Source organism: Hypanus sabinus, chromosome 3 (genome assembly GCF_030144855.1).
Source record: "Hypanus sabinus isolate sHypSab1 chromosome 3, sHypSab1.hap1, whole genome shotgun sequence".
Taxonomy (NCBI): Eukaryota; Metazoa; Chordata; class Chondrichthyes; order Myliobatiformes; family Dasyatidae; genus Hypanus; species Hypanus sabinus.
Window position 1 is genome coordinate 182,777,059 of NC_082708.1, and position 14,345 is coordinate 182,791,403.

At 44.1% G+C, this 14,345-nt stretch overlaps 1 protein-coding gene across 4 annotated transcripts in view; it reads left to right on the forward strand.

Annotated features, from left to right (window-relative positions):
• The window catches only part of LOC132391943 (transcription factor COE3-like), a 432,097-nt gene that overhangs the window by 99,989 nt on the left and 317,763 nt on the right, over positions 1–14,345 (forward strand). The gene's annotated exons all lie outside the window — the stretch shown is intronic.

The window sequence follows — 14,345 nt, forward strand, 5'->3', positions numbered from 1 at the left end:
GACGGGCAAAAGAGGAAGGAGTGAGATGAGTGGTGAAGGGGTTTTCTGCGATCCAGGAATCTTCTCTCTGGAAGGACGATGGAATCAGATTCAGTTGTAGCTTTCTAAAAAGCACTGGATAATTGTTCAAACATTCCAGGGCTCTGGAAAACAACAGATGATGGATGATTGATGGAAGAAGAATTACAATCATAGGGATGGATTAGAGAAGCTGAGCCGGTTTCTTATGGAGGAAAGGAGGCTGAGAGGACATCACACTAGGTGGCACAGTGACGCAGCTGGTAGGGTCACTGCCTCATGGCTCCAGTGACCAGGGTTCAATCCCAACTTCTGCTGTTGTCTACATAGAGTTTGCATGCCCTCACTGTGACTATGTGGGTTGCATGCCTTTTCACCTTTCCTCACCCTCCAGTCCCATTTCACTTCTTCTCTCACTCATTTACTCATTCACACTTTCTTCTGTCCTCGTGGTGTGTGATGGATATTCTCATCCCCTTCGCTTATTGACAACCTCAGCTTTCTAGCACAGCAACATGATCTTTGCAAAGGGTCAGAGTTGTTTGTAACAAAGTTAAACTTCTAACCAATATTTCTTGCCCAGCTTCTTGTTGTAAGCAGCCTAACGTAAATTGCAAGCAATAATCAGTCTATAGTGAAAAGGACAGCTTTGCAAACAAATAGCACTATTTAGAGAGCGTAGACTGCAGCCAGCAGCATGGGTAATGGCTGCTCAAAAGATAAATTTTACAAAGTGAAGTGACCATGAGATGTTCTGGTCTGCATCAACTAAACTTAAAACAATAGGGTTATATTAATTGGCCCATACTAAACAAGGTGACTACAACTAAGTTATTTACATCATTGTGATGGAGATCAAGGAAGGTTCAAGACCAGTTTTAGCACATCAAATACATTCGCCGGTATGATCAATCATTAAGATATCTGTGCACTTAGAGAGTCAGCCCTCATAATATTAGTTTTGGGTGTCTGGGATATCTGTCCTTAGAAGCTTTTAGACCATCTGTGTGAATTACTTTGTTCCAGCAAAGGTGTCTGAAAAACATCGCATACAAATAATATCAATTAGTAGCGAACTAGTATAAAGGTTAGAAAGCACTGGGGATTGTGAGGAATGACAAGGAGAATGACTGAAAGACGAACCAAAATTTATTCCTCAGCCTTTGGTTTCTAACTCTGATGTCTTGTTCATTTACAACTCATTACTAAGTTCTTCCAGTTTTTAAGAATTGTACATCTGTTTGGAAATCTTTTGTAGCTTATAAATCTTTTGGCATTAGGAAATCTTTTATAAATCAGAAATCCTCTGTGAGTTTTAAATGTCTGTTAAGAGCCATTTGTCTGAATTTAAATGTGTGCCATTAAAATATAATAAACTGTATAAACTACTTTGTTAACTGGAACAATCATTCCTTTGTTATGGAGGGGGAACCCACAACTCAAGCAGAGGGTCTTGACAGCTAGATCTCACTGCAGAGGTTAGACAGGGAAGTAGGCTGGTCCTTGAAGAGCAGGTGGACAGTGTATAAACTCCCTATAGTGAGGACACCAGTAGATACCTAAAGTATATCAGATAAAATCTTTGAGTTTAGAGCTTTGTGGACAGTGAACCCAAAACCATCACAGTATCATGTTCCCTCAATGGCACTCCTGACTTCTCTCTCCTGCTCAGTATGCTCAGTCCTTGCTTTCCCTCACTCACTGCTTCAAACCCACCAGCTTTCTTGTACTCCCTCTTTCCCATTCTTTCACTCTTGCTGTTCTCTCACCTTCTTCCTCATTTTGTACTTTTTTATTGTCTATTATTCTCATTCTCTTTTTCTCTCTCTTGTACACACCCATCTCTTCTTTTCCCCTTTTTTGGTTCCGCACTCTTTGTCTCTCTCTCCCTTTGTCTCTCATTCTCTTTTGCCCCCATTCTTTATCTCTTTTTGTCTCTTTCTCTTTCCTCAGTCTCACAATCTCTTATACACACCATCTCTTGTTCTCCCCTCTCCCACATAGAACTTCCCATTTGAATAGAAAAGAACTGTCATTTTCCTAAGCTTTGCAGCACGTATGTATGAGATCAGTGTTTGTCTTAAGTGAATACAGCTGCTTGTTCAGCCAAGAATGTATGAAACAAATTAGACAAGAATGTGAGGTATCTGGGTAAGACTGATGAGTGGAATCTGTCTGTAATCGGATATCAGCTTCCAGTTGCTGCTTTCAATCTAAAGAAAAAGAATTGTGGAGACCAGACAGAAATTTCCATGGTATAAAACAATGGGTGGAATGGAAAATTAATGGGCAGGGGCTTACTGGTGCACTTTATGCACCTTGTGATGATTCTTGCAAGTCGTTGAGAGTTCAGGAAATGGATGCAATTAACTAACCCCATTCAAGGTTGCATTTGGGCCTACTTTTGGCATGGCGGCCATTTTTAAAGGCAAGAGTGGTCAAGGCTGGTACAAACTGGATGTTGCCTAGTGGTGTCAGCATTTGAAGTTGCTGAGTGCAAGCTGGGTGCTCCCTCCAAGTTACGTGGTTTTGGAGGAATCCTTACCAATCTTTCTGGCCAGAATGTGAACAAAACATGGGCAAATGGGACTAGCTTAGATGGGCATCTTGTTTAGCATGGACAAGCTGGGTGAAGGAACCTGTGACCAAGAGGGTGTTGGATAGACATGGCAACATTTTACTAGCAGCAAGCACAACAACTAACCATTCTATTAAATATACTTTCTCTGGACTGTGATTAGTGCAATCCGCAGTCTGTAATTTCCCTTTGGGGGTTGTGCTTTTGAACTGGCTGTACAACCTGACATTGTTTGCTATTCCTGAAAGATATGCCAAGCCGGACTCTCAAGAATGCAAGTACGGCCGTGGCGATTATAGCTGGAGTAGACTCTAGGTCAGATGGAAGTGTCAGGGCCCAGACCTCAGAATGAAGACAAACCAATGTTTAGCCGATTTAAGCGCTGAGCCAGATTAAAAAGATTAAGGTGTTGAGGCCGAGGAGTGAACCAGTGTTCAGATCACTACTCTGCAAAGCTTTACTTGTCCCAGTACTGAACTGAATCTGCAGCTATGGCCCGCAGCCATTGGCATTTGCCTCAGTGCTGAACTGGCTCCTTGGCTGAGGCTTTGCCGCCGTTGGACTCCTGGGCCGGCTGCACTGCTGAACTGGTCTTGTGGTTGGGCACTCGTTTTCGGAGACACTGCATTTAAACGTTCCGTGTATTATCTGTTCACTCTTTTATTGTTTTGCACAACCTGTTCCTTTTTTTGCACACTGGATTCTCGAGTTTTGTTTCATGGATTCTATTGTGTTTGTGGCTGCCTGCAAGAAGGCGAATCTCAAGGTTGTATAAGGTATACCTGTTTTGATATTACGTTTACTTTGAACTTTGTTTCTGCACTGTTTTCCTCTGAGAGTCACCCCAGCTCCATCACGGGTACAACCCACCTCAACATCAAGAATGTCTTCAAGAGCAGTGCCTTGAGACCGTGGCAGTTATCACGAAGGGCTCCTACTATCTGCAACATACCCTCTTCTCATTACTACCATCTGTGAGGAACCTGAAGACCCACACTCCATGATTCAGGAACAGCTTTATAAATTTTATTTATTTTTATTTTTTATTTAGAGATACAGCATGGAACAGGCCCTTCTGGCCCAATGAGCCCAGCCACCTTTTTAACACTAGCCTAACCGCAGGAGCATTTGCAATGACTAATTAACCTACTAACTGGTACATCTTTAGACTGTGGGTGGAAACCAGAATATCCAGAGGAAACCCATGCAATTCACAAGAAGAGTGTACAAACTCCTGACACAGTGCTGGGAATTGACCTTGAACTCTGAACACCCCGAGCTGGAATGGCAGTACCACGAAGTATTATTTTGCTATGCCTTGTTTGCACACTTTTCTTTGTAATTTGTAGTAATTTTTTAAAATATATTTATACTGCATAGCTGCCTCAAACAAACAAATTTGATGATATACAAGACAGTGAAGTCTGATTTTAAAACCAAATGAGAAATAGTGGAAGAACTTAGCCAGTCTGGCAGCCTCTGTGGAAGGAGGAACCAGCTGACCTTTCAAGTGGAAGACATCAGAACTGCAGGGTCTTTGAGGAAAAATGTCATCTAGTTTCTCTTTTCTATTTTCTTCCAAATATCCATCGATATCCTCCTGAATCTTCTTTCCACACAGCCACACCAGGGGACATTTACTCCTAGTTGATGAATTTACCAACCTGAATGTCTTGGGGAACGTAGGAGGTCTGGTATATGAAGCACCACAGCCGAATACTGCTAATCACATCATCAATCTTCACTGCAGTAAGATCCCAATTAAAAGCTAATTTCACTTGTGACTTTTAGTATTGGGGTTGGTCTAATTGCTAATGTCAGTCTGAATTATAATTTATTTAGGTGGGCTTCCAGCCCTTCCTCCTATTAACGTCGCCTTAGGAGACAGGGAGGAGCAGGATTTATTGATGTTTACAGAGTCACAACTTGTCGGATCACAGCTCTATAGGAGACCATTTGGCCCATCGTGCCTGACCCAGTTTTTATTTCACTTTCTTTATGCATCCATTAAGAGGGGCGACACTGTGTTGCAGCTAGTCGAGTTGTTGCCTCACTTTGCGAGATAGGAGTGTGGCAATTGGTTTATTATTGTCACCTGTCCTGAGATTCAGTGAAAAACTTTTGATAACATGCCATTCAGCCAGATCCTTCTGTACATTGGTTAGTTGGATTATTATTGTCATAAGTACCAAGATACAGTGAAAAGCTTGCTTTGCATACTGTTCATACAGATCAAATCATAGAAACATAGAAACATAGAAAATAGGTGCAGGAGTAGGCCATTCAGCCCTTTGAGCCTGCACCGCCAGTCACTATGATCATGGCTGATCATCCAAATCAGAACCCTGTTACCTGCTTTCTCTCCATACCCTTTAGCCACAAGGGCCATATCTAACTCCCTCTTAAATATAGCCAATGAACCGGCCTCAAGTGTTTCCTGTGGCAGAGAATTCCACAGATTCACCACTCTCTGTGTGAAGAAGTTTTTCCTCATCTTGGTCCTAAAAGGCTTCCCCTTTATCCTTAAACTGTGACCCCTCATTTTGGACTTCCCCAACATCGGAAACAATCTTCCTGCATCTAGGCTGTCCAATCCCTTTAGAATTTTATACGTTTCAATAAGATCCCCCCTCAATCTTCTAAATTCCAGTGAGTATAAGCCTAGTCGATCCAGTCTTTCTTCATATGAAAGCCCTGCCATCCCAGGAATCAATCTGGTGAACCTTCTTTGTACTCCCTCTATGGCAAGAATGTCTTTCTTCAGATTAGGGGACCAAAACTGCACACAATACTCCAAGTGTGGTCTCTCCAAAGCCTTGTACAACTGCAGTAGAACCTCCCTACTCCTGTACTTGAATCTTCTTGCTATGAATGCCAACATACCATTTGCCTTTTTCACCGTCTGCTGTACCTGCATGCCCACTTTCAATGACTGGTGTACAATGACACCCAGGTCTCGTTGCGCCTCCCCTTTTCCTAGTCGGCCACCATTCAGATAATAATCTGTTTTCATGACACAGTGCATTGAGGTAGAACAAAGTAAAATGGTAACAATGCAGAGTAAAGCTATTAAAAAAGTGTAGGGTAGGTAAATGATAAAGTGCAAGATCATAATGAGGTAGATTGTGAGTTTAAAAGTGCATCTTATCATATCAGAGGTCTTTTCAAGAGCCTGATAACAGTGGGATAGAAGCTGTCCTTGAGCCTGGTTGTATGTGCTTTCAGGCTTTTGTTTGGGTCAAAAGGTGCAGGTAGACCCAGAGCCCATCTTGGAGCCTACACCTAGTAAGAGGACTCTTTGGAAACGCTGGGGGACTACCAGGCCCCCAACAGGCGAGGTTAGGCGGCCCCCACCCCTGAGACGGATACTGATTCAGAGGATGAGGACCTGGATGTGTGGTACATGCTGCCTTCTGCTAACTCCCCAGTGACTGAGGAAGAGACTCCCCTCACTTCACCTGCTGAGTCAGGTGAAGTGGGTGGGGGCTATCTGTGGGCAGCCTGGACACTGAAGGAGAGGAAGCGGGGCCTGGACATGGGACAGAGGGTTCTGAGTTGCAGGGGGGCATGAGTGACAGGTCGGGGAGGACTCGCCAGGTAGACCAGAGGTATGCCCAGTAGCGACTGAGCCTGAAGAGTTCGGTGAGGAGGTAGGGAGGTCTCAAAGAATTAGGAGACCACCAGATAGGTTGGCCTATGTAGCACCAGGGGAACAGGGCGTGACATCTACCATTTTGGGGAGCTATGTCACTACCTTTTGCACCTGGATTGGGCTTTGTGTTTGCAGGAAGGGTTGGCGAACTATCTCAATGTCATGAGGACATGACTAAATTTTGTGGGGGTAGAGTGTAATGTGCTGCAATGGCTTCTCTGTAATGTTTCACTGCTAAGGCTAATATAAAGGCCTCTCTGTAATGTTCACTGCTGAGGTAATGGTTTCTCTGTAGCAGCAATGTTTGGGTCATGGCTGGAGACAACAGGACTGTGGTATGCATGTTAGCCAATCAGAGATTGTTGCTCTGTCTTGTGAATCTGGAAGGAGTTTTCTCGCGGGTTTTTGCCAGGGAGAGATGAAGAGAGAAGACGCGAATGGAGAGCTGGACGGGGTGGACTTGGAGCGAGGGTCCGAAGGGCAGCGATGATCAGAGGAGGTCGATGGCAAACGATCGGCTTACCAGTGAGCTCCAACTTTGTGAAACAGACTGTTTAATAAGATTGGGCCCTGTTCTTCCTTTTATTTCGTTTCTCTACTAACCATACAGTCAAAGTAAGAACTATAAAGCTTAATCATTTAATCGCATATTGTGTACTGTTTGTTCTTTCAGGGTACTGATTTGTAACAGGGGAGACATCGCGCAAACGTGATTTCTTAAGTTTGGCCGGGCCGGGGGTTATCACTCCCTATATTAAGCTGCTAGCTGAAGCGAGAGTTACAGTAGTAATATGATTACTTCAGTCCAGTATGATTTTCTCCTAAGGAGTAGTCCATTGATGGGTCCTTAGTTAACTGTAGAGGCTGATCCAGGATTCACATATTCTGGTGTATTGTGAACAAGAGTCAGAGGTAGTTGTGGTTAGTGTTTGGGTCTTTTGGTTGTACAGTCTCTCCTTTCAAAGCTGCTGCTTGCCCTCTGCAGCACAGCGGAGATTACTCCCATGTAGCTCAGCTCTCTCCTGAACAGATTTTCTCCAGGTGCATCTATTGAGTGCAGTGTCTTCCCAGTTATTAGATCTAATGTTGAGTTTTTTTCAGGCTGATTTTGATGTTATCTTTGAAGGTTTAAAGATTTTGCAAGTTTCAGTGAGTCCTCTCGTTCTTTCCTGTCTTAACCTAATTTTCAGCCTTAGGTCTGATGATTGTTGATTTTTCTCTTACTGCTTGTCAGCGAACAGCAGGAGGAAATGTGAAATGTAAATGGAGTACAAGCTATCCCAGAATCCATAGCAATTGAGAACGTCCTCTAGTAAGTCTGGTGAATCTATAAAACAGGTACTCAAAACCACAGGAGAATGGAAAGGGTCTCTCTCCCTATATGGATAATAATTAGAAGCAAGTAGTAATAGTATTTTTCAAACTTTTAGGTGAGCAATTACTCCTCAAACTATAGAATGTGACATAAACATAAGGGATTCTGCAGATGCTGGAAATCCAGAGGAACAAACACAAATATTGGAGGAACTCAGCAGGTCAGGCATCATTTATGGAGAAGAATGAACAGTCACCGTTTCCTGCTGAAACCCTTCTTTAGGACTGGAAAAGAAGGGGACAGAGCCAGAATAAGAAAGTTGTGGAAAGGGAAGGAATACAAGCTGGTAAGGAGTGGGGGATAACATGAAATGTTAACCAATTCACCCAAGAGGATTGCAAGATATTCTCAGTGTTACAACAGGTAAGTAGATTAGTTTAAATCACTGTTAACATTTGCATACCACAATCTATCTGTTTACTTCTTGTATTAATGGAATTATGGACATAATTGAAAATACCCATTGTTTTCTCTGAAAAGACAGAAGCTGAGGAGAGACCTGATAGAGGTTTATAAGATTCATCATCATCATGTGCCGTGTCATATCCTGTGGGTGATCATGGTCTTGACCATGATTGTTCTTGGCAAATTTTTTTACGGATGTGGTTGCCATTGCCGCCTTCTGGGCAGTGTCTTTACAAGATGGGTGACCCCAGCCATTATTAATACCCTTCAGAGATTAACACGAGGAAATCTGCAGATGCTGGAAATCCAAGCAACACACACAAGATGCTGGTGGAACGCAGCAGGCCAGGCAGCATCTATAGGGAGAAGCGCTGTCGATGTTTCAGGCTGAGGACTAAATCCCGATGAAGGGTCTCGGCCCGAAATGTTGACAGCACTTCTCCCTGTAGATGCTGCCTGGCCTGCTGCGTTCCACCAGCATTTTGTGTGTGTTGCTCTTCAGGGGTTGTCTAGTTGGCATCAGGACTTGTGATATTCACCAGTTGCTGGTACAACCATCCACCACTTGATCCTGTGGCTTCACGTGAGCCTAACTGGGAGGGGGCTAAGCAGGTGCTACATCTTGCCCCAGGGTAAGATCATGAGTGACATAGATAGAGTAGTCAGACAGCTCTTTTTTCCAAGGATTGAAATGTCAAATGACAGATGGCATGCATTTAAAGTGGGGGGGGGGAGATATGAGGGGTAAGTTCTTTACACATAGTGGTGGTTACTTGACATGCTGCCTGAGGAGGTAATAGAGACAAATACAATAGGGGCTTATAAGAGACATTCAGACATGCACAAGAATGTGAGGGAAATAGAAGGGCATGGACATTATGTGTAGGCAGAGAGCTCAGTGTAGTTGGCTATTTAAGGAAATGCACTTAAGTTGAGGGGTTATATTGGAAAGGGTTGCATGGAGAACATTTTTTATAGAGTGGTGGTAGTGGTGGGTGGTGGGGTGGAGATGCATCTGTACCAAAGGAGGTGTAAGATATTCTGTCCCTTCACCAGCCTGCAGGTCACCCTTGGGCAGGCTGCAGCACCTGCTTAGTCCCCAGTTCAGGGTCACGTGAAGCCAGGGAGCAAGTGGTGGATGGTCGTACGAGCAGCTGGTGCATATTCCAAGTCCTGGTTATATGACCACTGATGCCAGGCAGACAATATCGGAAGAGTATTGATAAAGGCTGGTGGTCACCCATCTTGAAAAGGCACTGCCCAGAAGAAGGCAATGGCAAACCACTTCTGTAGAAAAATTTGCCGAGAACAATCATGTTCATGGAAAGACCATGAACATTGGCTTCTTTAACTTCCATTAATGCTCGTCCTCTCCTTCTTACCCCATCCCTGATTTATTTATTCCCCCCCATTTTTTCTCTCTCTCTGCCCATCACTCTTTGCCTGTTCTCCATCTTCCTCTGGTGCTCCCATCCCCCATTCTTTCTCCCGAGGCCTCCCGTCCCATGATCCTTTCCCTTCTCCAGCTCAGTATCCCTTTTGCCAATCACCTTTCCAGCTCTTGGCTTTATCCCACCCCCTCCGGTCTTCTCCTATCATTTTGGATTTCCCCCTCCCCCTCCTACTTTCAAATCTCTTACTATCTTTTATTTCAGTTAGTCCTGATGAAGGGTTTCGGCCCAAAACATCGACTGTGCTTCTTCCTATAGATGCTGCCTGGCTTGTTGCGTTCCACCAGCATTTTGTGTGTTGCATGGAAAGACCATGATCGCCCACGTCACATAATGATGATGATGCTGGTGGTGGTGGAGGCAAATGTGCTAAAGGAGTTTCTTAGCTAAGCATATGAATGTGTAGTGGATGGAGTGATTAGGACATTGCATAGGAGGAAGAGATTAGTTTAGTTTGGCGCTTAATTAGTTTGATGCAATATTGTGGTCTGAAAGGCCTGTTGCTGTGCTGCATTGTGATGTTGGTTGTTCCAGAGTCACCTATTGGGTATATTGAGGAATTAAAGTTCATTCTCCTCCTAGAACAGAGAATTCCAATCAGCAGTCCACAGACCCCTTGCTTATTGGTATTGGGCCATGGCATGAGGAAAAGTTTGGAAAGCCCTGCTCTAGAAGGACATTGAAGGACAGGTGAGCTTTCGCAACAATCATTACTCAGGATCGTATGTTTTCTCTATTCAATTCAGCATTTGTTTAATTACTTGAATTTTAAGTCCTCGGTATTCCGAGGCATGTCTCTGGATCAGTGATCTAGTACCATGGCTGTCTGTTAAGTAACTTCGTTGTTGGCATGTATTACATCAGACAGGAGACTGAGCTGTACTCGTGTTTCTGAACTGAACTAAAGATCTCTAACACTATCCCAGACTATAAGCACAAGAAGTTCTACAAATGCTGGAAATCCAGAAGAACAGAGACAAAATACAGGAGGAACTCAGCAGGTCAGGCATCATCTACGGAGAAGAATAAACAGTCAACATTTTGGGCTGAGACCCTTCATCAGGACACTGGTGACATTAATCCTGATGAAGGGTCTTGGCTCAAAACTACAACTCATTTTCCCATGACGATAAACTTGAACCATGCTGTGGGCGCATGATATGTACATGACTGGCATGTGTTCTGCACATCGTTGGACTGAGCTTTAATTCAGAACAGTGAAAGATGAGTTATTTATGCTGTCAGTTTTAGGTGCAGTGATACAAAACAGACTCCAGCACGCATTAACTAAAGAATGGTGATATATATTCCCCTTGACGTTGACCTCACAAATCTACCTCATTATGACCTTGCGCCCTGTTCTTTACCTGCACTGCACTTTCTCTGGAACTGTTGCATTTGATTCTGAATCTGGTTATTCTTTTCCTCAATGTAGTAATGTGATGAAATGATCTGAACCTTGGAATTCAATTTGTGTTTACCCACCCCCGGTCCACCCCACCACAGATGCTGTTCGACCCATTGAGGTTCTTCAGCAGACTGTTGTAAAAATGTCACAAGTGTTTGGGTCACAATAGCACAGGGGTTCCTGAACGTCTTTATGCCATGGACCCTTGCCATTAACCAAGGGGTCCATGGACCCCAGGTTGGGAACCCCTTTTGTAAAGCAGAAAGAGAACTAAACAGCAGCAGAATCTGATTCCATCTGGAGTTAAGCAGAGGGAATGATCAATTTGTCATCTGACAAGGATAAAAACAAAGCGCAAGAGATTCTGCAGGTGCTGGAATTCTAAAGCTACTCCCACAAACTGCTGGAGGAACTCAGCAAGTCAGGCAGTATCTATAGAGAGGCATAAACAGTCGACATTTCAGGCCGAGACCCTTCATCAGGACTCGCGCTTCATTAGAGGGAGTTGGAGGATTCTCTGAAGTAGAGACCAGATCGCATTGAACAAATGTAAGAAATTGTCAAAAGCGAGTAATGAAGGTTTCCAAAGATTAATGATTAGCTTGATTTCTCAGATGTGTATGAAAAATAAGATGTTTTGATTGTTTGCATCAATAACCAATTCAGCCCAAGGATGTACTAGGGGCAGCCCACAAGTGTCGCCACACCGGCATTGCCAATGTTGGAACCCCGCAATTTACTAATCCTAATCGGTACATCTTCAGACTGTGGGAGGAAACTGGAGCACCAGGAAGAAACTCACGCTGTCACAGGCAGAACACGCAAGCTCCTTACAGATCACGATGGGAATCGAACCCTGTTCTTGCAGGTGGCTGCCATAAAGCAATGTGCTCACCGTTATACCACTGTCGTACTTCTTGAACAAGGACTGTTTAATTGAACAAGGAGTCAGCCCATCAGCCCCTCAAGACTGTTCCAACATCAGATGACTCTCTCTTAGAGTCGGTACCACTTTCTCCTCATAGTCACTCATCTCGAGTTCAATTGACTGTCACTCCCTGCCATGAATGTATTTAACAATTGTCTTCACAACCCCTTGGGGTGGAGAATTACAAAGATCCACCACCCTCTTAAGGAACAGAAGTTCTGCAGATGATGGAAATCCAGAACAAAATGAACAGAGTGCTGGAGGAACTCAGCAGACCAGGCAGCATCTTTGAAAAGGAATAAACGGTTGATGTTTTGGGCCGAGACCCTTCATCTGGACTGGATAGAAAGAGGAAAAAAAAGCCAGAATTAAAAGGTGGGAGGAGTGGACGGAAGACAATAGGTGAACCCATGCGAGGGGAACCCCATCCGCCACCCACCTAACTTCCCCCTCACATGGCTTCACCTATCACCTTCTGGCTTGTACTCTGTTCCCTTCCCCCACCCCACTTTGTCAGCATGGGTTCAGCACAACATTATGGGCTGAAGGGCCTTTTCCTTATGTTTACTGTCACCCTGAGATGTAAGCTGTCATATAGATGCAATATTATTGGTTGAATGGTTCAACGGTTCAATCTAATGTAGAGAAAGTAGGTAGTACACAACCTGAAATTCCTACTCTTCACAGACATCCACAAAACGGAAGAACACCCACAAAGAATGAACAACAGGACAATATTGGAACCCCAAAGCCTCACTCCCCCCCTCTCATGCACAAGCAGCAGCAAAAACATCAACCTTTCCCTCCCACAACTGCTTCAGCAAAAGGCATCAGGACCCCCACCATGACTAAAGTCTGTTAAAAACCATTTTTCACCCCAACTGTTTGATATGCCACAAGCTCTCTTTCTCACTATGAGGGAGAGAGAGACATTACTGCTGCAGTTACTAATAACCAGTATGACTTTATTGGACCAAGTTTTCTCGTTTCATGTTCTAATTCCATGTATGACAACGGAGAATGAAAGGAGTTCACTGCTGTTTATCGGTAATTTATTACAGGAATTCCGAGGATGGTGGAGCACCTAGTAGATAAATATCTGAAAGGAAATGTTATTTAAGGACTATTGCTCATTTTCCTGTACAATCTCTGGCATTCTTTTTAAAGTGCCAACGCTAACTAGTATCTCCAGCAGTTTCTTTCATTTACAAGTCTATAATTATCCAATTTGTTTGTTTCTCAAGAGCAGAGTGGGCATCACTTTGGTTCAGATGAAAGGACATCTGCCTGAAACGTTTGCCTCAGGGACCATATGACGTAGGAGCAGAATCAGGACATTCAGCCCATCGAGTAGCCTCTGTCATTCCATCAGGTCCGACTTTTTATCCTCAACCCCAGTCTCCTTCCTTCTCCCCATAACTTTAATGCCCTTAACAACTGACAGCATATCGACCTCTGCTTTAAAGGTATATAAAGACTTGGCCTCCACAGCTGTCTGTGGCAATGAATTACACAGGCTCACCATTCTCTGGCTAAAGAAATTCTTCCTCATCTCTTTCCTTCTATTCTGAGGCTGTGGCCTCTGGTACTAGAACGCACCTCTCCCCCCCCCCCCCCCCCAACTATAGGAACCAACTTCTCCACATTTACTCTGTCTAGCCCTTTCAATATTCAATGGGTTTCAATGAGGCTCCTTTTTTGCTTAATAATTCAAGAAGGTTGATATCGCTGGTAAGGCCACCTACGGCTGACCGTACTTTCTCTGTGAGAAGGTGGTACTGAGCTAGTTGGACCACTTTAGTCCTTCCAGTCAGAGTCAAGGTTACGTTTAACGTCTTGTGCTAGATTCAAGATTCAAACTTATTTATCATGCCTACGTTGAAACATTCAGTGAAATATGCTGGCTGCGTTAACCAAAGCAGCCCGCAAGTGTCAGGACACATTCTGGCACCAACAAAGCATGCCCACCTTTCTTAGTAGAACAACCCAGGATGCAACAAGTGCCTAAGCAACCACAGCAAATTAAGACCCATTCCCCTGTCCCACCCACCCCTGCACACACATCATGCTCCAATCCTTGGACAGGCCATCATCGGCCTCCAGGCTCCACGAGACTTGGACCCAAGCTCGATCTCCTGAACAGACTTTCAGTCCATGAGTGCACAGGTAGCATGAAACACCCTCTTGTAGCAACATCACAGGCACTTAGTATTAGAGACGCAATATTCACAAGAGGAGCATAAGTTATACAATATTATGCCAAAATAGTAATACAAAGTCTCTTTGAATGGGAAATGTTGATGGTGTTGCTATGCTGAGGTGGTGATTAGGGTTGTGTAGGTTGGTTCAAGAACTGAATGGTTGAGGGGAAGTTGCTGTTTTCAGCCTGATGGTGTGAGATTTTCAGGCTTCTGTACCTCCTACCCGATGGCATCTGCATGAACGTGACATGGCCTGGATGGTTGGGATCATTGATGTTCGACCATGCCTTTTTGTGGCAGCACACCCTGTAGATATGTCTTGTGGTGGG